Here is a 26,720-nt window from a genome sequence, read left to right as displayed (position 1 = left end):
CATATGATCCTTGGTGATTATTTTAGGTAGTCTTGAGCTACCTTTATGATTTGTCTCTATCTATTTCCTAGCCAACATGTTACAATATTTGTATGGACTTTCTTGATACTCAACTAGAGACTGGGTAGGGCTAGAATTAGCAAAGGTACATTCAAGAAGATGCAAGACTAATGAGATAGTCTCCCTAGAGATGGAGAACACCGATTGCCCATCTTTATTCAAAGTACTCTTGGTTCTCTCATCATAATGGTCAATGCAAAACTGGAGTAGTGTAGGACTCAAAAGAGTAGGGGGAAAAGCCAAAGCTTCAATTAAACAACATGTTAGGATCTCTAAACAACTATTAACTTCATCGGCCTACTCAAGAAAATTTCCTTGTAGCTTCTTAACTTTGATACCTTCCAAATTAGTATCAGAAATGACGTGCCTCTTACACTCTAAACTGGAAATATTCCTAAAGAAATGCAGAACAAACTTCATTCTAAACAAAGAAAATAAAAGCCCAACACTATTTTTGTTCTTCGAAACACATAGAGAGGAAAGAACAAGGGATTTCTTATATTCTCACCTGTAACCTATTGAGATAAAACCAGATCTCTTTTCTTTTCTTATTGTTGCTCCTCCTTCAATTTTCCCTTTCGCATGATAAAACAATCAAATGGGAAACTTATGCTTTAAAAGGAAAGGAGACATACTGACAAATATACCACCTCATAATGAGGTATTCATGGCAATTTTGTTGTGGCTTTATTTGCACACTCAAAACTGTGACAAGACACCTTCATTAAATGATCATCCTTTGCCTATGTCCTTGCAATAGTTACAAATTTTTGACAAATAATTTGACTCTTGGATGAAAGATTTGCCTTGTTTAATTATGATGAAAATTGATCTTTCATCTCAAACAAAATTAAATCAAACAAGATCTTCTATCATTACTTCTAACGTCTCAATTAATTTCTCAGGAACTGGTTGTCCTTGGAGAATCATTAACACTTGTGTGCAAAAACCTTTGGTAATAGAACTACTTTGAACTACTTTGAATTGAGGTTCAAACAAACATCTTCATTATGCTTAGTTGGTCTCACCTACAAAAAAAAATTAATATGAAAATCCTTTGGTTGAACTACTTTGAATCGAGATTGAAAGAGGTTCAAGAAATGAGAGCTGCGATGGATATCACAGTATTAATCTTTATATAAAAAGTTTGGTGATATCTATAAGATATGGGATCAAGAAGGGATTGTTTAATTTATGATTTTGAGCTCCAAATAAGACTAGAAAAAATTTAAAATACAGTGACTCAAAACTAAGGCTAACAGGGGCTCAGACTAGGGATTGTCCATGTAGAGTACACAGAGAAATTAGAATGCTAGGAACAAATTTGACTCAAGGAAACACCAAAATAGAAAACAATAGAAAGACAAGCAAAAACAAAATAGAAATCCAAAAAGGGGAATATACATGAGCAAGAACTCTTTGAAGAATCACATTTTCAATAATTTCAAGTCTTTCCCATTGTAAGTAAAGGGAAAACTAGTACCACCTTAATAGCTTAGGTGAAAAGCATTCAGACCAACAAATTCTATGATAAAAAATGGACCCTTCCAAAAAGAATTGAACTTTCCATGTGCACCTTTGGGCTCTATCCTTTTATCCCATTAGAAAACTTCTTCTCCTTTCAGGAAGTTGCGAGGGTTGGCCCTCATATCAAAAATGTGCTTTACCCTCATTTGTTGTTCAATAATGTGGTCCACAAGTTTGTCTCTTTCTTCTTTGAGTTTATTCAAATACATCTTCCTTTTCTCTAAATAATCTTGGAAAAGAGGATCTTCGATCATGGACTGCAACTTCATGGTGGATAATTCTAGAGGTAGGGATAATTGGGGGCCTACTCCATACACCAATTCAAAAGGGGCCATGCCAATAGCTCTTTTAGGAGTAATTTGGTTAACCCATAATGCTTCATATAGTTTTTTATGCCAATTTCAGGCATTATCATTGACCAAATTTTTCATTATAGCAACCTAGTTTTTGTTACTAGATTTTGCCTACCCCTTTCCCTGAGGGAAATATTCTGAAGAATGAGCTAAAGATATGCCATGCTCATAATAGAACATAGAAATCTCTTTAGATGAAAAGTAGGTTGTATTATAAGCCACTATCTTTTGAGTGACCCCAAACCTAACAAATATGTATTCCATCACATATTCACATACGACCTATGAATTAGCTTTCTTAGTTTGTATTGCTTCCACCCATTTGGTGAAGTACTTCATGGCTATCAATATATACATATGGCCAGCACTAGATGGAGGATTCAACAGCCTTATGAAATCTATACCCGACTGATGGAAAGTCTCCTCAATTACCACCAGCCTTAGCGAAAATGTCACTAGTTGAGGACGATCCATGAAAAGTTTGCACTTCTTGCAATCTTTTACAAAAGAATATGCATCTTCAAACATACCTGTCTAGTAGAAGAAATTTCTGAGGATTTTGAAAGCAATCACAGTAGAGGAAAAGTGTCCACCACAAACATCTGAATAATATAGTTTCAATAGTTCTTTCTATTGTTCATTGTCTAGACATCTCTGAAATGTTCCATCTATACCTCTTTTATAAAACATGCCTTAAGAGATTATATATTTTTCCACTTTCAACCTAAGATTCCATTTTTCCCTATAACTCAAATTTTCTTGACATTCACCATATGTCAAGAAGTACACTAAATTAGAAAACTAGGGATCAGTTGAACTTACCAACAAAATAGAAAGTGTAACCTTAGTGCTTTTTTACGGTGATTCTTTATTTTTAGCTGTTAATTTACACGAACCCCAACCCCTTACCAAATTAGTAAGTTTAATGATTAGATCGTATTCTCAAATCTTGGCTACCCACACCACTCCCTTATTTATCCCAATCTCTTGTTGAGTTAGTATGCTCTTGACTATTGTTTTGAGTACATAGATAGTAGAATGAGAATGCAAGATATAATACCTGAACTGTTTCATTGCCTTCACCACTAAAAATATGTGCTTCTCCATTTGAGCTTAATTCAATTCATGCTTCTTCAGAGGAACACTCATGAAAGAAATTAGGGACTCATTGTCCTGCTCATCTTTCTGGGTTAAGATACTAGATAGAGTGTGTTCTGAAGCATAACATTAAATGATAAGGTCCCTCTTGAAATTTGGGCTTACCAACATGGGAGCATTTAAAATAGAAATTTTATTATCTTCAAAATCCTTTTTACCTTCTTCTGACCATCTGTAAGGATTTTTCTAAGTCATGTTTAGCATATGCCTTTCTTTTTTAGAGAACTCAGGAACATAACTCCTTAAGAAGTTTATCTAACCAAAGAAGGATTCTAAATCACTCCTATTGGTGGGAAAAGATAACTATTGTATTACCTTTATTTTGTCTAGGTCAATTCTTATACCTCTCTTTGAAACGATATGCTCAAGCAGTTTGCCTTATTCTACAAAGAATATAGACTTTTTAGGATTGAGAGATATACCATGTTGTCTACATCGGCCTAACACTAGCTCAATATCTCGTAGGCGATGTTTCCTCCTTTTGGAGTATACAATCAAATCATCCAAATATATTACAATTATTTTATCCCTGAAGTCTTTAAAAGAAGAATTCATTGCCCTTTGAAATGTTGCTTCTACACTGATCAAGCTAAATGGCATTCAATTATAAGCATAGGTACCCCAAGGAGTTATAAAGATTATTTTATGTTGATCTTCAGGTGCAACACTAATCTGGTTATACCCTAAGTACCCATTGAGCATTAACATGACTTCAAACCCAGCGACTATCTCTAGAACATGATCCATAGTGGGGAGTGCATAATTATCCTTGAGACTAGCTTGGTTTAAATGTTGGAATGTTCAAAATGGGAAATGAACATAAAGTAAACACATGCAATAACACACAACTCCAAATTTGGTAACCCAGAAACCCTCCAAGAATAAGAAGGTAAAACTGGGTGGGGATGATACCCACAAAAATTATTGCAACAATAATTGTTTGACCACTTCTGATGGTCTACCTTGTAAAAGGCTTGCCTTTTTAAAGGCTTTACACTATATCAATACTAACCTGATTAGAGGATTTACAAACACTTTACATGACATGTCACCCTGTTAAAGGATTTACAATAGGTTTTTAAACCCACCTAATACAATAGGATTTTAATCACCTTCTCCAAAGGTTCTTCTACCTAGTTGTTAAGCTAACCTATCAATATAGGATTTCCAACTTCTAATACAATGGCAAGAAAATATTAGAACAATGAACCTGATAGTATGCAATCTTTAATTGTTGGATTCAGATACTTGATCTGCTCTCTCTGATGTGATCCTTTGAGATCTGATATCTAGTCATGTCCCTTGTTCCTTGTGTTGTTCTAATCAACTAAATATGAAATTTTTGCTCTGTTCCTCTAAGTCTTACTCTCTTCACACTAAATTTCACTATAATCTCCCCATACACTGTTCTCATCCATACACACAATGGAATTTTTGACCTCCTTTTAAAGATTGTGAAGAATTAGGGTTAGGTATGGATCTACAATCCATATTGAATCTCAAATTCTTGCTCATTACTTGCATTCACCTCATTGGTTGCATGCCTTCTCCATTTTTTTGATTGGTTGCATGATGATTGCATAGGAAATGTAAAAGATTCATTCTTATCCTTTTTCTCCTTCAAAATCTCTCTATGTTGGCTCCAAAAATAGTTTACATATGAGTTTGTGAGGGCACAAACTCATATGCAGATTCTGTGTTACTCGACACATACTGGACTACTGGTGCTCGACACATACTATCCTGGATTGCTCGATACCTATTATACTTTTTCTTGCTTGGCACATGTATGATTCTGACTCACTTGACATATGAAGCATTCTAACTTGCTTGGCATCAACTATGACTTGACACCTATATATTACTTGACACTTATATACTACTTGGCACCTGAAGTCACTCAGCACCTATTAGAATTCTAACTTAGCACACATTGTGGCTCGACATGCATAGTGTATTCGACTTCAATGTAGAAAGTCGTTAAGTGTATTGACACTCGAACGTCAAAACCATCTAAGGACTAACAATCTCCCCCTTTGACATGAGTGTCAAAAAAACTTAACTAGACATTACTAATATATCCAAAAAAATTCAAAATTGTTCAAAATTTGTTCAAAATACCTTAACTTCCCCTGAGATAATTGTGCCTTGACATTTTTGAAACCAAAATTTTGTGCTGATGTGCTTGATACTCTTTGTCTTTTGTTTTGTTCCTATATTCTGTACTTGTGATTTGTATCTTGCCAAAATTTTGTATCTCCCCCTCTTGGCCATCACAATTGATAGGTATTCTTCCCCTTAGATATTTAAAACTATTATATCTCCCTTAAGACATTTATCTCCCCCTTTCCTTATTATTATTTCTCCCCTAAAACATATATCTCCCTCTTTTTGACACTAATGTCAAAGGGTTTTAAGGAGTAATACAATACTTAGCCAAAAAATTACTATTTACCTCCATTATTATTTTTAGAGCTACATCCCAATTCTCCAAAGCAATGTCAAGTGACTTGTGCTAGATGGAAATCTTTGTAGCAAGGTGTACTAGTCCATCAAGTGTAGAAAGATTTGGATCTTTCTTTAAAATTGTTTCTACATACACTTGCTCCTTGTGGAGGACTTCTAAATGAGGGGTTATAGATGACTGAATTTGCATCAATTTTGCTTTAATATTTGCCTCCTCTGTTGTTATTACAACTAACTCCCTTTGTGTGTGAAGTAATTGTGCAAAATGCTTCTGACTTTGAGTTAGATCTCTAGGTAATTGCATGCTAGAGATTTTCAAATTTATTTCCAACCTCATTATTCTTTGATTTGTTTCTTGTGTGAAATTGGAAAAATCACACAACTTTCTATACAATGAAAAAATCTTTTCAAGGACAATTTTGACCTTATCTATTTTCTTGGCCAACTCTACCTATTCAAGTGCTATTCCACTTGATATCTTTTTATTCACCTTTCCTTGAAATTTTCTTTTTGACCATTCCATGAGTTTAACATTGGTATCCTAGTCTTCATTTGTCACCTACTCAACTATATCTGATAGTTGCTCTATTATTGACTTTGCTTCATCTGGTGACTGCAAGTTGAAGGCATCCAGAAAGATGTCCTTTATCTCATGAAGTTCTTGCTTATGTTTAAACTCCTTCCTTAGTATTTCCTGCCTCATCCTTCTATCTAATGCATTTTTCATTTTAGTCATTTGTGCTATTGTGATAGTCTTGGAATCATAGAAGGGTATAACAATTTCTTCATCTAATTTAGGGTCTCCATAGTGAAGTACCCTGGCCACTATGGTTGAACTTAAGCCTAGAGTTGAGAATTGCAAGGGGATGGCTTCAGTGCTTGGCTTCTGAATAGTCTTTGTAGGAGTGTCAGTCTTTGGTAGTTCTACCAATGTTTGAATTGCGGCCTGCTCCTTTTCTTTTGTTGTATCCTCTTTTTCATTTGTTTTCCTTTCATCTGCACTCAACATCTAATTAGTATCACTTGTTGTACTTGGTGGAGGTGGTGGAGCAAGCATCAAAACTTTAGTCCTAGTAGCTGTGTATGTGAATGGTGGTACCTTTGGTTTCACATTTTCCTTTTGTGGTACAGCTACTACCTTTTTTAACTCATCAACACTCACCAATATAGGGCTTGTGCATAACTATGCCTGTAGAGTGGATTGGTGAAGGATCTTGGAGAGATCCTCTATAGTAAGGGGATTGATGTTCTGAGCTAAATTGTTAGGAAGAATTGTTAGGAACATCCTTGATGATTATTATCTCTGCAGGTGTAGTGGTTGTGTGAGGAGGGCTAGGAGGTGGCATTTTTGTGTCTTGCACACTTTGTTCATCTTCTTACTGCTGATTAGCTATTTCCATTACTTCTCCCTTAGCTTATTCCTCTTCTTCTTTCTCCTTATTCTCTTCCTCTCCTCTTTCTTCCTCATCTTTGGTTTCCTCCTCTTTCTCTTCTTCTTCTTTCTTCTCTATTTCCTTTGTCTCTACCTCTCCTTTTTGTTCTTCTACTTTATTTTCCTCTACCTTCTCTTTGGCACTAGTTTATGCCTTATTTTCTTCTTCTACCTTATCATCAGTAATCTTACAAATTGTTTTCCACAATTGTGTGGATTTATTTACAACATCCTCAACCTTGTTTTGAAGGATGCAAAAGGCTCTGTACTTGGGTGCAAACTTGCCACTATGTTTCTTGTTTGCCTTTGTTATTTGAGCCTTTTTCATATCAGGCTTTACTTCTGCTAGAGTAGATTCTCTAATCTCCCTTTCCATCTTTAGACAATAATATCACTTATTCTCAATTATTTCATATAGTTCCTTTGGCATAGTATTGTCAAGTTCTAGAGGTGTGTTTTTAAATTCTGCCATCATTGCATACACAGATTCCTCTACTTTATTATGCTCTTCCCTATTGAGATTATTGAAATCAAGAGACTTTAAATCATTTAAATCTACATTTTTTATCTTATCACAAAGTTTGTCAATTGCAGATTTTGGAGGATGACTTACCACTTTAAATTGGCTAATGTCCTCTGACTCTGTTTGCTCTTCATCATCTATATCTGGTTGTGCTACATACCTTGTTCTCTTCTTGGGCTCTTTAGTAGGTTGTGTAGTGGCTTTCTTCTTCTCTTTTGGTGCCTCTTTAGCCTTTTGAACATATGCTCTTGTAGGGACCCTTGTTGCTAGAGTTGGTTTGGTAACCTTTTTAGGCTCGGGCTGAGTTGTAGGCTGAGTTTCTGCCTTTCTCTTCTTTTTCTTGGTAGGTGTAGATGCTTCCTTGGCTTCTTCTCCCTTGACACCTTCTTCCTTGTCTTCTCTCAGGCCTTGTGTCAGCTCAATTGCGCCTTGCCCTTGCTCTTCTTCTTCACTATCTCCTTCTAGTTCTTCTTCACCTGCTTCTCCTTCAATTTTTGCTTCAAATTGCTTCTTTATCTTCTTCACCATTTTATGTTTCTTTTTGATAACAGAGGCTATTTTTAATTCAGTCTAAACTTTGGACTTGACAACATCATATGTCCCAAAGTGAGGAGCCTTCTTGTCTATCTCTTATTCTAGCAATGTTGTGATTGCTGCTAAGGCTTCATCTACATCAAGCTCATAACCCAATGGCCTTAGCCATCTTATTATTAGTATTGCTGCTTGGATGTAGGTATAGTCAATATCAACCAAAAAACATATGGTCATTGACATGTTTCTCTACTAATGAGATTGGTATTCTCATTCTCTGCTTCATAGACTTCTTAAAGTCTTCAAAATAACTTGTCATATGAGCCTCAAAATTGTCTCTCATCTAATCAATTAACTCATTAATTTGGGTGACTGCAGTCTTGTTGGAATTCTAGTTTACCTTCCCAATTGAAGGGAATTCTTCCATCACATAAAAGAATATGTAGACTAATACTTATCCAAATTTGCATTGTGCTCCCTTGGATCTTCTTATAGCTCCCAAATTTTCATTAATTTGCTGAAGCATTAACTCTGCCAGATCATAGGTATGATCTTTCGTCACCAACTTGTAAGCTACATCAACAGCTATGCAAGGTACGCTTTTCAATTTACTGGATTGGTAGAATTTATGTGAAATTATTCTCACAGCAAAGTCAAGTAGGGGTTCAGTTACAGTGTAAATGGTCATTCCCCTATTGTTCCATTTTGCACCTATATTCTTCTCAATAACCTCCTTTCTATTGCTTCTCAAGGTCTTTGGCTGATCTAGGGTCGGGAGTCCTATAACCCTATGCACTATTCTCTTTTTAATCTTAATAGGTTCTGTCTACTACCATAGACATCCATCATAAATTCAGCTCAAAACAATGTGAATCCATTCAGTCTTAAACATCGTAGAAAAAACTAGAGTTTTGGTTAAACGCTTCTTATCAACAATTTGGAACTCGTCCTTCAATATCCCATTCTCACACAACTTATCATAAGCATGGAAGATTTCTAAATCACCTATGGCACCACTTTTGCATTTGTTGCTCTTTCTTATATCTTGAACCATGACAACCTTAGGTGGGATAATGGATAATGTGCCAACTAGGTCATTTCTGTAGGCAACTTCGGGAATGGGCCTAAATTTAGGTTGCTTAACCTCATTGCTAACTAGTTGAATCTCATGACTCTCTTTTTCTTTAGGATTTCTTGAGCTAGAAGCCATTTTACCAAACTAGAGTTTTAAATGTATTAAAACTTTAACTTTGCGTACCTTGGCACTTGATAAATACCTTTGAATCAACGAGTTTGTTCTGAATTGTTGTTGTAATCCATGAAAATGGTTGTTAGGTTGCTACTTGATCGTGTCTTTACTCTTCTCATCTTTTCTCTGTATTCGAATGGCATGAATATGAATGAAATTCAACCTTATACCTGTCAAAGACCTAGCATTAAATGCTTTGTGCATACAACTATAAACTTGGCACTTGAAGGTTTTTCCATTACTTGGCTCCCATTGTGTTTTATTTACTCGGCCTCCACTAGATTTCTACTTCACTCATCTTCAACTATCAGCTCAGTCGCTATTAGAAACTTGGCCTCCATTGGAGCTTTACTCGGCATCTAAGGGTAACTCGGCAACTTCTTCAAAAAAATTCTCTGCATCTTTTCTCATACTAATTTTCTTCTCTACAATACTCCTTTGTCCTTGGAACTGATGTATAATTTGACTTTGTATATCAGTCCCATACACCTTTCTTTTTTGCTTAGTTAGATGAAGTGTGATTAGTTGACCTCTTGGGTGAAGTGATCACCCCATTTGATGTGCTGCACTGACCTTTATTTTTCCAAGTCTTGTTCATTTGTCCTCTTATTTTTTCAACATCAACCTTCTCTTTTCCTTTGTTGACTTCTGTCTTGGGTGCTTGTGACTTTGTTGGGAAATTCCTACTGATATAACCAGTTTTCAAGCAACTAGAACATGTAGTTTGGCTTAGCCATCTGCTGTAACTTCCTCTAAAATGTGTCCTTATGCAATTTTCAAGAATGTTCCCATACTCCTGACAATAGTGATAGCTATACCTGGTATTGTAATCCCAATTGTAGGGATGACCATGGTTATTTCCTCTTGCAAGCTGATTAGATGTCTACATAGGCTTTGATCTACATTCAAATTCTATATGTCCATACTTTTTGCAATTGTAGCAATGACCTTCAAATCTTGGTGTCCTCATGGTCTTGGTTCTACATTCATGTGCTTGATGTCCTTGCTTTTTGCACTTGTGATAAATGCTTGCATTGGTGGGCTTATCATGCTGATGATTGTTCTTGCTCCTACACACATTAGAGGTATGTCCCTTTTTACCTTAGAAATGACAAATAAGTTTAGTGTTTTTACCTTTTTTATTCCTTTATTCTGCAGTCTTGGATGTTTCTCCTTGTTCAGTGCTAGTGTAGCCAAGTCTTGAATTGTTATTACTAGCTCTTGTTGATTTCAGTAGTTGCTCAAAGTACTTGATAGCCTCATTGGGTTTGTTTTAGGTTTTTACTATCTCCTTCTCTATTTTCAATTCATTCTACAATTTTTCATTCTGCATCTTCAAGGTGGAGATCTCAATGTCCTTCATGTTTAGCTCATGATGAGCATTCATCATCTGGCTTAAGGTGTCTAGCTGCATGTTTGAGATCTTTTCAAACTCAATTGTCTTCTCCTCCAGTCTATTAGTAAGATTTCTCTTGTCATCTTTTATCATGGTCTTTTCTTCAATGGCTCTCTTCTTTTGTTCAGTCACTTCACAAAGCATTATGACTTGTGATTCTTGTTCAAGCTTGAGTAATCTGATTTCTTCAGCTTGTGCTCTATTTTTCTCCATTAGTTCTGCTATTGTTGCATCAAATTCTTTGGAATTTCCATTTGAAAAAACTTGTGTGGTATGAATCTCCTTGTAATGTATGTCATTTTCAGCAATGGCTATCTCCTTCTTTCTTTTTAAGGACTTTCTCAATTCTTCTCTGGCTTCTTCCACTTTATGTAGAGCTAGGTGCACATCAATCACCTAATTGTCTATGATCTTCCCAAGTTTGAAGACTTCCATCTTCAAACCTTTTCCCTAAGCTGTTAGGCTTCTCCTTGTGGGAACCTCTACTTTGATACTAATTTTTGGAATGTTCAAAATAGGAAGAGTACTTCTGAGGGGCGGGGGGGTGAATCAGAAGTATCACACTTTTAACCTTTTTCAATCCTTTAAGCATATAACTAAAAAATAAATTACATGCATGTAAACATATAAATGAACATAAAGTAAAAACATGCAATAACACACAACTCTAGATTTGGTAACCCAGAAACCCTCTAGGAATAATAAGGTAAAACTAGGGTGGGGATGATACCCACAAAAGTTACTGCAACAATAATTGCTTGACCACTTCTAATGGTCTTCCTTGTGAAAGGCCTACCCTCTTAAAGGCTTTACACTATATCAATAGTGACCTGATTAGAGGATTTACAAACACTTTACATGAAGTGTCACCCTGTTAAAGGATTTACAATAGGTTGTTAAACCCACCTAATACAATAGGATTTTAATTACCTTCTCCAAATGTTATTCTACCTGGCTATTAAGCTAACCTATCAATATAGGATTTCCAACTTCTAATATAATGGCAAGAAAGTATTAGAACAATGAACCTAATAGTATGCAATCTTTAATTGCTAGATTCAGGTACTTGATCTACTCTGTCTAATGTGATCCTCTGAGATCTGATATCTGGTCATGTCCCTTGTTCCTTGTGCTATTCTGATCAATTAAATATGAAATTTTTCTTCTATTCCTCTAAGTCTTACTCTCTTCACATTGAATTTCACTATAATCTCCCCATACACTATTCTCATCCATACACACAATGGAGTTTTTGACCTCCTTTTAAAGATTGTGAAGACTTAGCGTTAGGTATGGATCTATTATCCATATTGAATCTTAAATTCTCACTCATTCCTTGCAGTCACCTCATTGGTTGCATACTTTCTCCATTTTTTTGATTGGTTGCATGATGATTGCATAGAAAATGTAAAAGATTCATTCTTATCCTTTTTCTCCTTCAAAATCTCTCCATGTTGGCTCCAAAAATGGTTTACATCTAAGTTTGTGAGGGCACAAACTTATATGCAGATTCTGTGTTACTTGGCACATACTGGACTACTGGTGCTCGGCACATACTCCTATTACACTTTGTCTTGCTCAGCACATGTATGATTCTGACTCACTCAACATATGAAGCATTTTGACTTGATCAACATCAACTGTGACTTGGCACCTAAAGTCACTAGGCACCTATTGGAATTCTGACTCGGCACACACTATGGCTAGGCATGCATAGTGTACTCGGCTTCAATGTAGAAAGTGGTTAAGTGTATTGACACTCAAATGTCAAAACCATCTAAGGACTAACATTAAATTCCTAAAGTCCACACAAATTATTATGTCACCATTTTTATTTCTCACAGGAATAATGTTTTCTATCTAGGTTGAGTGGTGAATTGGATATATTATACGAGAATTTAACATTGTCTCCACCTCTTTAAATATTGCTTCAGACACCTTTAGGTTATAATTCTAAATTTTTTGTCTGAAAGTGGCTACCTCAAGTTTTAGAGGTATGTGATGCCTAAACTCTCCATTCCTGAAATTCTTCAAGTCTCCATATCTTCAAGCAAACACATCTTTGTATTTGACAAGAAGTTTTAGAAAACCATTCTTCTCTCTTTCTGCACATGTTTGGCCAATAGAAATACATTTAGGATTTCTCTCATCTCCAATGTTTATCTTGTCATGTTCTTTCAAGTTCTTATTGTGACCACTCTCCCTTGAGATGGCACTTTCATATTTTCTTCCAAACAAATGTTCTAAAGAAACTAACCCCTTGGGGATTTTATTTCCTTTTAATTGATTAACCTCTCCAGATTCAACTAATTCCTCCCCAACTAATTTTCAATCTTTTTCTAACCCTTCAAAGAACATGTCAGTGAAATTTCTAACACATCCAATAAAATCTTTCAACTATGAATCATTGTCAAAAACTTGCCAATTTTTTACATTATCTGGGACCCTAGGTTTGTAGATCATTTTGATCCTATAAGTATCACTTTTGAAATCTAGATGTGGTAATAAAAAAGTAGCCAAAACAACTAAGGAATCAACTTTATAATTTAGGGGGCGAGATATAAACTCTATGGAGAAAGCATCCAAAGATTCGATATCATCCCAAACTAGGTTTCTGTACTATCTCAACTAGTCATTTTTTACAAAAAATTGGTTTCTAACCTATTTTACAATGAGTTCAACATCACCTTTCACCTTCAATTACTTTATCCTTCTTTCTTTGGCTTCTAATAATCCTAAGAGTAGGGGTTCATATTTTGCAGTGTTATTTGTATTGTGAAAGTCCAGCTTAAAAGAGAAAGGAAATAAATCTCCCAAGGAAGAAATCAAAACTGCCCATGCCTATGATCCTGAATTAATGTAGCTGCCATCGAATTCCAAAATCCACAAGGTTTCTTCGCAATCTTTCCCCCTCTCTTCCTTGAGCTTGCCATCAAATAAAATGACATAGTTCCCAAATTAACATTCTTCATATAATATATGGGCTTTGGGATTATCCAAAGGCACCATTGTGTATTTATTCTTTGGCTCTGGTTCTAGTTTTATCTTCTTCTTTCCTACCAAAATAGAAGCCTCAAACCAATCCATCTTGATCTCCCCTCCCATGTCCTTGCAGAATGTTCTACTGAGCAACATTCCATAACTAGCTAGGATATCAGCCACTAGGATGGCTAGTTTCAACCTCTTATCCAGGCAAGCATAAAGGATTTCTTGTACATATTTTACTTGGCCAATGAGAAGGACTTGCTTCCCATCCATGGAATAGTAGTGCCTAAAAGTTTTAGTGAGATCCAAGCAGAGAGCTTTAGCTACTAGAGCTGGCGTGATGTTGTAAGAAGCTCCCGAGTCTATAATACAATTGCTGAGTTTCTATCCATTTAGTAACAAAGACACATAGAAGGGATTAGGTTTTCTTTCTTCAACTTCTCCCTCGATGACATTAACAACTAACTCTATATTAGGGACCTTCCATGTACATATTTCAGATACAAAATTGGTTTTCTCAAGGGGTGTTTGAATTTTGACCACATTATTGGTGAATTGGGCATTAGTAATAGGTCCTCCCTTTACATATTGGACTAGCTTATCCAACTCCTTAGGGTTCATTATCAAGTATTCCACCAGGGAGATAGATATGGAAGAGGATTTATAAAATTCTACAATGTCAAAAGTGGAAGTGCTAGTTGCCAATTTTGTTCTGGATAATATTTTAAAATTTGTATTCTTTGTTGGATCACTGTGTAAGTGTTCTTTTCCTTTAGAACCTAGAATAGCTATGTTAGATCTCACATAGGATTTCTTCTTTGATTCTTAGTCAAGATAGTGCAAGAAGGATCTTGGAGCATTACAAAAGTATTGCCTCCCCTTTCTCTGTCAAAATCATATTCAAGAAAATAGGTACTTGCATTCTCATTTTCCCCTTTTTCACTTTCAACTGGTTGTTCAATGCCAAGAGCATCTTTTTCCATCTGAACACATCTTAACCAATCAATGCAAGTTTGTCTATTGTGATTTGTAGTCAAATGGAAAGAACACATAGTATCTTTAGGTACTTCTTCAATTTGCAACCTTGGCTGAGGGGTTGTCAGAAATGGGGCTTTGCCATGACTGTGGTGTTGCTAGCATCTGTTAATATCCTAATACATGGATTGGTAAGGGTCATTTGGTCTATTCTGTTGTCTTTTTAACATAGCCATATCATTCATTAACCTCTGCATGAAAGGATCTATGGGGGCAGAGGTGGAAGTAGGCCCAAAGGATTGAACCTCCCTTCTCCATTTACTAGCAGTGATAAGTGCATCTTCTAATTGAATTGCCAATCTTTGAGTAGCAACTAAATTAGAAACTACATCTTTAATAAGATCAAAACTCACACTTGGAGGAATTGCATTAACAAAGAATATTTTTTTATTTTCACTATTAGGTCTAGAGGTAGTAGGGATTCTTTGGATCAATCTATTGAATTTTTCTATGAACTCCCTCATGGGTTTGTGCATTTCCTTCTTCAATTGGCTTGGCTAAAGCAACAAAGAAAACTCATTGTTAGGGGTTTTGAATCTATTTTCAAACATTGTTTTCATGTCATTCCAATTATCTATGGAATGTTGGGGTAGATGGTTGAACCAATCAGTGGCAACATTAGTTAGCATTCAAACAAATAACCTAATTGCTATTTCTTAGGTAGGAACACTTATAATTCCGTAGGTTATGTGAAAAGCACTCAAGTGATCTTCTAAAGAAATTTTTCTCTCGCCACTAAAATTAGGTAAAATTTTGGTTGCACCCTTGGGAAATGTGACAATATTGACTCCAAGGTTCAATGGACTTGTATACTATCCCCATAGTCGGTTGGCAGCCATGTTTGGTAATATAAATTGAAAAGGTTGGATATTCAAATGACAAGGTACCAAAGCTATAAATGGAAGTAGAGATTGCATCAAAGGTGAGATAGATGAATGCTTGGGAGGAGAATTGGGTCTTCTACAAGATTTGGTTCTTTTCTTCTTTGGGTCATTAAAGTTAGGAAGAAAACTCAAATTCTTGAAAGGCTCAAAATTCTCATTTAAAATGCCCTTTTCTCTTTCTCCTCTTGTATACCTCCTACCAACTAGATCTACTTCTTATCCTTTTACTTAGGGTCTTGCAGGGGCTTGGGTGAGTCTATTAACCATCACTTCTTCTTGAACTTCTGGCACACCTCTCAAAAGTTCAGCACACTCTTCTTCTCTTTCAAGTAAATTAGATGCTTGTTGAAATTGCTGATTATTCTGGCATAATGTCCAAGTGGATGAAGTTAAATCAGAAATTATGTCTTCCTATGTGTCTTCAAATCTATGATTAGGCTACAAAATAGGAAAAATATTATCGTGTGGTCGGACCATTGTAATTCATTTACTACTTCAAAAAGGGCTTACTCTTATTTCTATAGGGACTCTTCCTAACAGAGTCACCAAAAATTTGTTAGTAAATAGATTGTCTTTTCCTACTAAAATGATAATTCAATCTATTCCCAAGGCTTGGAAAATTCAATAAAATTCATTAATAGTTGGGTAAACATTGTGTTATTCATTTCCCTCTAAATTTTATAGGTACAACTCCCTTTACAAAAGATTTATCAATAAGTTCAAAAGATCAAAACTAACTGAATGCACACTTTTGCTAGAAATTTCTTAAGGGATACTCATGTACTCTTGGGTACTGAGGTAATGATTTACATATTTAGAAAATCAAAGAATGAAAAGCTCACAGTCTTTCCACAAGCAAGAAAAATTTAACTAGGAATTTAAACTTTACAACCAATTTTGGAGAAAGATAAATGAAAATGAATGATAAAGAAATAGCAATAGATTCCATACATAACTAATCATTACAACTCATAAAGTAACCATGATTGAATCTTCTTCAAACACCAAGTTTTAAAACCCATCAAAATATTATATATATATATTCAAAAAGACTTCCTCAACACAAAGTTGTTTAAGAGAGAACTTTCATATATATTACCATCTGTCTATCACTATTTCCATATAATCAACTTTTAAAATAGTACTATCTTTATTAAAGTATATTTAGGCTACTGAAAATATAACTCCTAACTAGCTAAAAACTCCAGCATTTATAGTTCATTACAAACCCAAAAAGGCCTCCATTAAAACCGAGCCTTTTGGTTAGAAATAGTTAAAAGAACAAGAAACAGTTTTGAAATAGTTTGAAAAACAAAACAAAAAGTAGTTGTCTTCAACTAAACACCATTGCCAACCTTCTCTCCATCTGCCATGGTCTGCTTGACCAGTTTCTAGCTCCTAAAGGCATTTGTGAATTCCTGCATTGCATGAGAGTGAGGATTTTTTAGGCTGAGTAGCTTTGACTTGCAAGCATCCTTTTTCCACTTAAGCTCTTTAATCATGCAACTTTGTCTTAGCATGAGATTCTTATTTAGATATAGCATTGACTCGATGTTTGCTAGGGTAGTGAAGTCTTTGAAAGTAGGTGTGTCATTGTCCCCAATTCCCATAATAACATCATTGAAATTTTTGGTTAAGGCCTTAGAGTCCATATTGTCATCTTTAAACTGTAGGATTCCTGTAGGATTAACAACATGCATATCCTTTAGGAGTTCTTTATGCGTTCCAATGATTTTAGTTTCCACTAATCACATTTCTTCAATGGCTCCTTTGTAAATCAACTCCTTCTAGCCCATATTGCTCTTGAGGATGAACAACATGCATAAGTCCATAGTTTTCATGGGATTTTCATTCATAAAATTCAATGCTCTGTAGTTTTCAACTTCATGAACATGGAAGGCAATAGCTTGGCATAGATTCTAATCAGCCTCCCATATTGGCACAAGGGTTTGAATTTTTCCTAATAGCACCTCCCCTTCTGCGTACGTGGTAGTAAAATCTAGAATAAATTTACTACCTTCTTTTACTATGGATACCACCCATTCTTGTACTGCATCTGAGAGTAGTTTACCCCTTTGCATTTTCTCAACCAACTATTGGTTGTCTAAGGAAATGGGATCAAAAGACCACGGAGTCTGAACTAGTGGAAGAATGCCCAAATTCATTAGAGAGTCTATATAAGAAGCCATAGTGATTACCAATGCCTTTAGCTCTTTCTTCTCTTTGCTATCCCTTTCGAACTGAGTCAGCATGTGGTCTATAGAAATTTTTTAAAAATGATTACCAGTGTCTCTGGTGATGGTCCCCAATTCTACAATGGTGACTTTAAAACCTTCAACATCAATTTCTCCAAACTCATCTCTCTATTTGTATGTAGCCACCTCTGTTGTTACCCTTGTAGTTACTGGGTCTTTGATCAAGTGCACATCACTCTTCATCTTTTTACTCTTAGAACCACAAGCTACATATTTGGTGATGATATCTTTAATAGGTGTAGACACAAGCTGAAGGTTTCATTTATTGCTAACTGAATTAGACAACCATGATGGAATAGTAGGAGTGGCGGTCATCCCTTGACTTTCTCTAGGAGGAGTCATGAATTTAGGCTGTTCTGACTTAGAAGCTTCTATTAATTGCACATAACCATTTGGAGTATCTAAGAAGTTGAGTTCCTCTCCTAGACCTTCTCCTTGAGCCATCATTTTCTCCTTCTAAATTTCTTGCTACATTAGTGCCTCATATTTAGTCTTGGACCTCGTTCTAGGGGTCCTGGTTTATTTAGGAGACAGTGTTCTTCCCTACTTATTGGGAGCCAAAGTGCTACTTACAACATGAGAACAAATTGGGATGTCAGAGGTCAATTTTTCAAAGAAAGGAACCACTTGTGGGGATTTTGCAATTTGGTTTTCATTAATAGCCTTCATGTTTCTTCTCCTTAACTAGTTATCTATGTGAGTGAGAATGAATCTAGTTCTCAAGTTTATATCATCTTCTTTACCCTGACTCCAGTCTACTTCTAATTATTTTAGTTCACTTGCCTCTTACCATGTTGGTTCAACAACATTGGAACCATCCTCAACTACCCCTTCCAATTGAAATTTCAATTTGAGATAATTAAATTGCAAAAGTGTAAATCTTGAATGATCCTTCTTTATCACTTCTTCCTCATCATTACAATCTTGCCACATATCTTCTAAATATGGAACTGTAAGTTACTAACCCTTCAAACCAAGTACTTTAGTTGTGAACCCTTTGCTATCAAAATTTATCCTTCCTTGGTATGATCCAAAATTGGAACTGGGTAAGTTTCTTCCAACCACTGAGGCATTGATCATGTTGTTATAGGTTAAATGACCAAGCTTAATAGGGAAAATAGACTCCCACTCTTCCTAAGGTATATTTTCTTTAATCACCAAAAATAATTGTCTACAAATTTAGCTAAGATAAAACAATCTAGGGCATACCGAGGCAATTTCATCAGTTCTTCTTCAAATCTCCTATTATTAAGTATGTGAACTTAGGAAATTGAATGAAATAGCTCCCATAAATTTGAATAAGCCTTTGGGCCTCCAGGGATATCCTTGGCATTGGTACTTTTTTTAGGTTCAAATGCTCATTTTCTATCAGCACATCATGTGTTTTCCTAAAATCTTCCAATACTCTATCCCTTTGGAGCAGCAGATAGTACTGGTAAATAATTATGTCTTCATTCCAATTTTCATGAGGAAGAGAAGTAATATTGTTGATACATGCAATGCAATAGGTCAGATAGTAAGACATGTAGAAATCTTCTCTAGACACCTTAGCGTGTTTGAGTTGACTTCTCAATGAACTGGCTATTAGTTCCACCCAATCTAACAACTATTCTCCTTCAAAATTATTTCTACATAATGATACATCCAATCTTCAAAGAGAAAAACATTTGAAAAACCCTTTAACCTAGTGCAATAAGGCCATGAGGTTATGAACATGAGGCTTTATATGATCCTTGGTGATTATTTTAGGAAGTCTTGAGCTACCTTTATAATTTGTCTTTGTCCATTTCCTAGCCAACATGTTATGATATTTGTCTGGACTTTCCTAATACTCAACTAGAGACTGGGTACAACTAAAAGCAGCAAAGGTACATTCAGGAAGACACAAGACTAATGAGATAGTCTCCCTAGAGATGGAAAACACTAGTTCCCCATCTTTATTCAAAATACTCTTGGTTCTCACATAATAATGGTCAATGCACCACTGGAGTAGCTCAGGACTCAAAAGAGTAGGGTTGAAAGTCGAAGCTTCAATTAAACCACTTGTTAGTATCTCTAAACAACTATTAACTTCATCATCTTGCTTGAGAAACTTTCCTTGTAGCTTCTCAACTTTGACACCTTCAAAATTAGTATCAGAAATGGCAGGCCTCTTACACTCTAAATTGGAAATATTTCTAAAGAAATGCGATACATACTTCATTCTAAACAAAGGAAATAAAAGCCCAACACTACTTTTGTTCTTCAAAATATACACAGAGGAAAGAATAAGGGATTTCTTGTATTCTCACCTATAATCTGCTGAGAGAAAACCAAACCTCTTTTCTTCACTTATTGTTGCTCCTCCTTCAATTTTCCCTTTCGCATGATAAAACAATCAAATGGGAAACTTATGCTTTAAAAGGAAAGGAGACATACTCATGAATGTACCATCTCATAATGAGGTATTCATGGAAATTTTGTTATGGCTTGATTTGCACACTCAAAACTATGACAAGACACCTTCATTAAATGATCATCCTTTGTGGATGTCCTTGCAATAGTTACAAATTTTTGACAAATAATTTGACTCTCAGATGAAAGATTCTCCCTCTTTAATTATAATGACAATTGATCTTTTATCTTAAACAAAATTAAATTATACAAGATCTTCAATCATTACTTCTGACATCTCAGTTAATTTCTCAAGAACTTGTTGTCCTTGGAGAATTATTAACACTTGTGCACAAAAAACTTAAATAATAGAACTACTTTGAACTACTTCGAACTAAGGTTCAAAGAGGTTCAAACAAACATCTTCATTATGCTTAGCAGGTCTCACCTACAAGGAAATGATTAGTATCAAAATCCTTTGGTTAAACTACTTTGAATCGAGGTTCAAAGATGTTCAAGAGCAAAGAACTTTGATGAACATCACATGATTAATCTCTATATGCAAATCCTAGTGATATTTATAAGATATGGGACCGAGAAGGGCTTGTTCAATGTATGACTTTGGCTTCAAAGGAAACCAGAGAAAATTTAAAATATGGCGACTCAAAACTAAGGCTAACAGGTCCTTGAAACATCCTCTACAAGCACCAAGAAGCTCTAATGCCAATTTTTGGAATATAAGAGTAATTGAGAGATGAGGGGTTAATTAGTTACTACTAAAATAAATCCCATATCCCTTAGATGTCAACATAGAATATAAACTTCACTAAAATATTTTTTCTTGACAAATACATAGGCACTTGGTTAATACCGATAATTTGTTGTAACTCAGTAAATGGTTAACATGAAAATATTATGATATTATCTTTGAGTAACCTTACTTAAATTAATTGCATACACATGAAAGAAATGGAATGAACACAAGTGACACCAAGTTTTAACATGGAAACCCAATTTGGGAAAAACCACCAATTACAACTAGTTACTAATTTTTACTCTTCTAAAGTGAACCATGTTAAGAGCCAACCTTGTTAAAGGTTACAAAACACAATGTTAGGTGTGACATTGTTAGATAATTTAATCACCCTATTAGGAGTGGTCTTGCTAAAGGTCTTTAGACACTTCAATCTAGAAATTCCACCTTGTTAGAGGATTTACAAATAGTTGTTAAGCCAACTCTTTTAAGAGATTTAGATCACTACTACAATGGTTAGAGAGTAACAATGAGATGACTTGATTTCAGATGCAACTAAATTGCTAATTATAGATCTCAATTCTAGCTTGTATTATAGATCCATTTTTGTAGCTCCACAAGGATATTCTACTTATCCTTCTGATCTGCTTCCTCTAAGCATCTTTTTTTCATTTTTTTTCACTTGCACACATTCAATCCTCAACTTGACCTTAAACTTATACCTTATGCATTGTCAAGTCAGCTTGAATACATCATAGAATAATTAATATTCATCACCTCAGTCAGTTGGAACCAAAAAACAAATCCATTAAGCTCAATATGCCAAAACAAGAAAATCCTTTGTTAGTTGACCCTACTTGGTTGACATTAACTCGGAAATGACTTTCCTCTATTAACCAAGTGAACTCGATTAACACTACATCTTCAAAAACTTTCTCTGGTAATTGAGTGACCTTAGTTAACACTGATTCCATCCAACTTTTCCTTCATTAACCAAGTAAGCTTGGTTAACACTCAACTTCTATGAACTTATTTTTGTCACCTGAGTGAACTTGGTAGACACTTTCATCTAAACTAGGAAAACATTGGAATGCTCAACAAACACAGGGAACTATCTTCATCACCTGAGTGAGCTCGACATACACTAATTGGCAAAGATATGACATTTTTTGTAACATCAAAGACAATACACAATTAATCAATTATTTTCAACTAAGTCACTATTACCCAACAGTCAAGATAGGCATATGATAATATTTGGGTGTCGATTTCCTATGAGCAGTGGTTCCATGCACAAGAATAGTCAAAATACCAAAGAGATTGTGGCATGATATACTTCAATGGGATATACTGCACCATGTGCTTAAGGCATCACCATGTCCATAATTTGTATTGCATCATGCCAATAGCATTTGATCTCTGCATTATAATCTTCAACCTTAACAAGTTCAAGTTCCAAAAGCATAATCTTCTCACAATCCCATATTTGAAATATGAATTGCCTATGTGGAGATGATGAACACAAAATGTTCTATCAAGGAGGGTCATATCATAAAATTGCACTTGTAAGTGAAACCAAATATACATACCATATGTTTGACAAAGTGCCAATGATGAGTCAATGTAAATATACTTGGACGAAGAGAACTGCATATAGTTTCTTTCACCACAAGAAGGACTTGTGAATTTCAAGCATATGAGTCATGATTGATGTCTAATATGTTTCAAACTTTTTTTGTGTGTGCAGATTGGTAGAATCTCCATGAGTTGATCCTAATAGTTCATTGAAAAATATAGACATCATTATGAGGCCATACTCTCATGATTACAGTGCACCCATGTGACTAAATACTTTGACTAAATACTTGAACCATGGCTTTAATTTTAGTGCTAAAGAAAATTGAATAAAGCATTAAAATGATGGAAACATAAACCAAATTTAGACTCTATATGAGACCAATTCCTCTATCAATATATGGAGGCTAACAGTGTGGTGGGAGAAGATATGACATTATCAATTGAAGCACAATAGAGGGAACATGATAGTCAAATCTTGCAATTTTAAGTTGTGCATACTTGGGAATAGACTTTAGGAAATTAGAACCATTACCACATGAGTCAATCATATTTTAGTTTATCCCTTACATGATATGGCAACATATGTAAAGTCCTCTTGGGAAGCATCTCAATGTGAAGTGTCAAAGGCATTATCTTGATAAACTTTGTATATATGTACGTACAACAACTTAGTCAATTTTGTAGATTAAAGTATTCCTTCTAAGAATACATGAAGAATTTTCATTAGGCCACATGTCAAATAGGTATGTGTTACATGTGTGTTGCATAATAAGCTCAAACTATAATTATATTGGTCATGTCCAAATAATGTTGTAATTGGAACCAAACATTATAAAATTTTCAAAATACTTATAAAGGGATATGATGTCCAAGAATTATTTTTTGTAATCCAAAGAGAACCAATAGGAAGAGAAGATAAATATGCAACTGAAATTTGATTCAAGGGCTCTTCTTTTTCAGCAAGTCGTAGGGTTACGAGGGGAGAGGGATGATAAGTGGGCTGTAACAGGAGATATGGGATTTATTTTATTATTCTATATTTCAATTGTAATTGTAGGGGTATATTATCTTATGGTTTTTTGTGTGTGTTCATAATAAAGATAGGTTATTTTTATCAAATTGTGTGGTTTGAAAATGTAATTCGTAGATTGTTGTTGATTGAGTGGTCACTTCTTTCATGTTTTAAATCTAGTCCTAGGTTAGTCATAGTTGCAGAATAAAATGTGTTTTCCCCATTTCTCTATAATATAAATAAAGTTAAATAATTACTTGTATGGCTACTTTCTATGTTTTTTTTCTTTATTCTATTCTTAAAACTTGCAATCACATTCATTCCATATTGATGGGTGAATGTTAGCAATCCTTTCTGTCTTTGGGTTAAAGACATAATCAGTTATCACATTCATTGAATATGTTTATGAGGGAGTTGTACCTCTCAATTAAGAGGAGAGTTATCAACCAATGATAACTCATCCAACTATTAGCACTTTTTGTTCTTCTTTTTGGACATATTGAGTCATTATCTACATTTCTTTGTGAAGGGAAAATCTATTTACTAACATATTTTTAGCAACTCTACCAAGGAAAGAAAGTGAACTTCTAGTTTTTTTCTTTTATTGGATATCTGAAGGTACCTCTTCAAGGACAGAGGTTGGAGACTTTGATTTGTTTTGGTAAAAGAAGTTTGGTGTGTTATGGCATTAGTTGCAGCCCACCCATGGGGGGCTCATATTGGGCCATTTTCTTTATCTCAATGTTCAACCCTCACTAAAAGATGAAGCGAATACTTCCCAAAGTTTTCTACTGACACAAATCAAGACCCAAAGGATCACATTCAAGAAACTACACTCACCTATGGGATTCTTGATGTGCAAGAGGAGAACATCTTTGTCAAACTATTTGTTAGAAGCCTCACTAGAAGTGCAGTAGATTGGTTCCATAATTTACTATATGGTTGCATCAATTGTTGGAATGACCTTAAGGTTTTTTTTTTTTTTTTTAAATTATGCCCACACTTGATGTTGCTAAATTGATATTTAATTTCTTCCAAATCAAGATGGAAAAAGGGGAGGCCATGAGGGATTTCATTGATAGATTCAATAGAATTGTTGGTAAGATTCCTCTAACGAGTCAACCAACTAAAAATAATTAGTTGTGTGTATTAGTTGTTGCCATGCAAACTGAAGTTAGATTCTTACTTCTGCAATTAAAAATACAGAGGTTGCAATATGTATAAATAGAGGCTATTAGCTTGGATGATGATATGATCATCAACGGGTTAAGATATACTAAACCCTCACAGGTAGAATTATGCACTTATGAACATCAACATTATCTAAAGGTAAAGCCTAATAAAAAAAGGCTTGTTCTCAAAAAGGAAAGATCAACACCCCCTATTTCTGTTTGTCAAAATTTGACAATTTTTAGTGTAGTGGAATTGCTAATACCTCCTGCTATGGAAAATAGACCCAATGATGTAACCAAATTCTATCATCTACATGTTGAATATGACGATGAGGATCTTCAAGATCCTACATCTACTGAAAATGATTCCTTGAATATGGTGGAAGTTTGTTGTTTACATGTTGAGAATAATGATGAGAATGTTCCTCAATCATATGATCTAATCACTTTCCTTGTGTTTCCCACCAAAGAAGAACTTGGTGGTGACCAACTAAATAAAAACCTCCCCATGGTTGTTTCACTGCCAGACTTTGAACCTTTTCAAATTGAAACTTCTGATGCTATTCTAGTTGTTGGTGATAATAAAAAAAGTATGGTTAATCAACATGGACAATAAGACATCCATTGTCTTGATACACATAAGGAATATGAAATCTTCCATTTTGATTATGCATATCCAAAAGAAAGGTTGATTCCTAAAGTACTAGAGAGACATGAAGACTCTCTAAGAGGTATGGTTTATTATGCTACACAACCAGAAGCAATAATGACTTGCTCAGGTATATCTTTTATCCAACACAGATTTTTTGATGTTGAATCAGGCAGGAACTTGTTGTCAGATTCCTCTTTTTCAGAATTAAAATCTTTTAGAGTTGATACTTACAACTTTGATCAAGAAAATATAATTGATCAAAAAGACAAAGAAATGCGTAGGGGTAGCAATACTGAAATAGAAAATTTATTACATGTTGATAATGAATATTTTCAATTTAGTCACATGGAAACTAACGAAGATTTGTTACAACCCAAGGATTTCAATGAACTTGAAAAGTTTGAAATGTGTGTTAAAGAAAATTCTTTTACCCCTATATTGACATCTTACACTTAATCTAAATTTGAAGTGTTAAAATTTGATCATGAAGATAGGTTAATCGATGACATTCCTATATTGGAATCCTTTTTTTTCTAGGTAGATATGGGCCAAGTCATTCAAAGTAATGACAAAGTGTTGCAACCATAATTCTATGGAGTGGAATAGTTGTTTGGGTCTAACATACTGATTCAAAGGTTTGACCAGAACATGGTTGTTAGATACATACTCATGACTACTACAAAATGGTTACCTAAGGTGGCACATCTTATGTTCCAACCTCTCTTTTGCACCAAAAAATATTTTTCTTAGCCGGTTAATAGATTTCCATAATGAAGCTAGGTGTGTTCTTCAAGGTGTGGACTACTCACCCTATCCTTTGTACATAATATGTTGTGTTTAGGAGTAGCTTTCTTTTGTGGTTTTGGTAGTGTAGTTATTTTTATTTATTCCCTAGCTTTCTCTCACTCTACAAGCAGTTCCTTCAATCTTTGTTGTATGTCAACTATGTTTTCTCAAAGAGTCAACTTTTAAGTTCAAATTTGCAAAATCTAAATTCAAGCTTCAAGTTCACATGTTCACCTTCCCAGGTATTGCAGACTCAAATGCAAATTTTTTATTTCATAAAGATGTAGATTCATTGATTTGAAAGTGTAAATCCAAAGCTCAAGATTTATAAGTTCAATAGCTCAAAGGATGAAGCAACTTAAGGTTCAGAATCTAGATTCATTGAGGGCCCTACCAAGAGTTCAACTTAAGTTTCAAATGATAGTGTTCATAACTCAGGTTAAGTGTCATAGTCCAAAAGATGTTAGTGAAAAATATGGTAAGTACATATTTTGGAAAGTGAAATTTTCAAATAGTTGAACCATTGTAGGAGGAACTCT

The 26,720-nt window shown here is 34.8% G+C and overlaps 1 pseudogene; it reads right to left on the bottom strand.

Annotated features, from left to right (window-relative positions):
- Window positions 1-26,720, bottom strand: part of LOC149541229 (protein SEMI-ROLLED LEAF 2-like) — an 84,139-nt pseudogene that overhangs the window by 43,066 nt on the left and 14,353 nt on the right.

Source organism: Cupressus sempervirens, chromosome 9 (assembly GCF_028749045.1).
Source record: "Cupressus sempervirens isolate cs-2001-9-10 chromosome 9, ASM2874904v1, whole genome shotgun sequence".
In the NCBI taxonomy this organism is placed as follows: Eukaryota; Viridiplantae; Streptophyta; class Pinopsida; order Cupressales; family Cupressaceae; genus Cupressus; species Cupressus sempervirens.
This window is presented reverse-complemented; position numbering and strand designations above follow the sequence as displayed.